General features: G+C 39.0%; 1 long non-coding RNA gene across 1 annotated transcript; it reads left to right on the plus strand.

Moving 5' to 3' along the window:
* The first annotated feature begins 62 nt into the window (after positions 1-62).
* LOC119344288 lies at positions 63-1308 on the plus strand. The gene is made up of 3 exons (XR_005166563.1): positions 63-552; positions 716-843; positions 1197-1308. It is a non-coding gene; the product is annotated as an uncharacterized LOC119344288 (long non-coding RNA).
* Positions 1309-1365: the final 57 nt, after the last annotated feature.

The following is a 1365-nucleotide window of genomic DNA, read 5'->3' on the forward strand; positions in this document are numbered from 1 at the left end:
TGATTTACTCATACACGACTCCTGACTTGCTGCATGTGGCTGCTGAATCTTCCTACTGCAGGTGTGCTTTTCACATGTTCGTTGAGTTGCTTAATGACATAAAAAAATGAAATCTGGAGTTATGCAATTGCAGCAACAAGGACGGATGGCCATCTTCACAGGTTATGCCCCTTACTGTAGTTTGCATTCAGTCATGTGCAGTAATAATGGCATATTTGTTAGCCTGCTAGCTGTTTCCAGATTTTTTTAGACATGATTGACTGCTTCTACACAAAAGGAGTTTGTCGAAAATAAGAGCAATCCCACTGTTGCTACAGAGCCTGAAGATTCTTTGCCTTTCTTTGAACTGTTTCAGTTTTTTCTTTCATATGGCTACAATTATTTGATTGGTCCATGTAGATTTAGGCAACATGAGATGAGCCGATGATATATATTGTAATGTATGATGTCTATTGCTACAAGTGTTGATGTCTTGGTGATGGCAGGTTTTGCAAGTAATTGAAATGCTTTTTGAGTAGACGATAATTAGATAAAGTTCTACCTGATCTTGAGGTATGTGAAAGTGAACTCGGTGATTTCGAGTAATTCTAAGAGTATACATCTCATCTATCAAGTATCCTTTTTTGAGTAATGCTAAGAGGATACATCTCATCTATCAGGAATTAATCCATCTCGTTTTCTCTGTGTTTACCTTGTTCTACAAATGGCTAACTAGGTAATGATTATTGATAGCTAATGACATGAGGGAGAGGGGGACAAGCCCCTTTAGCTACTGCAATATGGTTGTGCATACAAATGTGCTACTCATATTCCACTGTTAGACGAGCTAGCCGCGAGAAGCAGGTTCAGAATTCAGCTCCATTTGATTTACATTTAGATCATCTTGATGCAACACCATCACTTTTCTTGATAGCAAACAACAATTTTTAGTAATCATATATAGCTTTTCTTTGGTTTGTTTATTCTATTATACCATAGATATCATGAGAAACTGTTAATCGCTTAAGGAGGGTGTTCTGTTCACTCAAAATGAACTGCCTAATGGTCTGATTAGTTTATGTACGTGAAAATTTATTTTAATAATTATAGTTGCAATTTCCAGACAAGGCATATGTTCTTTTATACTTTTATAGTGAGTTTACAATAGGTTGAATAGATTCGATTTCTATTTCCTTTCCTCATCGTCGTCCGCTTAGGTTGTAAGGGGAGCCAGAGAGGTGAGGGAGGTGACCAAAGCGGCAGCGGCCTTGGGGTGCCGAAGAAGAGTGCGCGGGAGGATGGAAAGGGGCTCGTATACGACGGCTGGAAGAGGTAACCTAGGATTTCGTGGTGCTCTACTCTATACCTCATGCTCGGATGATTGTA

This window comes from Triticum dicoccoides, unplaced genomic scaffold, assembly GCF_002162155.2.
Source record: "Triticum dicoccoides isolate Atlit2015 ecotype Zavitan unplaced genomic scaffold, WEW_v2.0 scaffold162107, whole genome shotgun sequence".
Taxonomy (NCBI): domain Eukaryota; kingdom Viridiplantae; phylum Streptophyta; class Magnoliopsida; order Poales; family Poaceae; genus Triticum; species Triticum dicoccoides.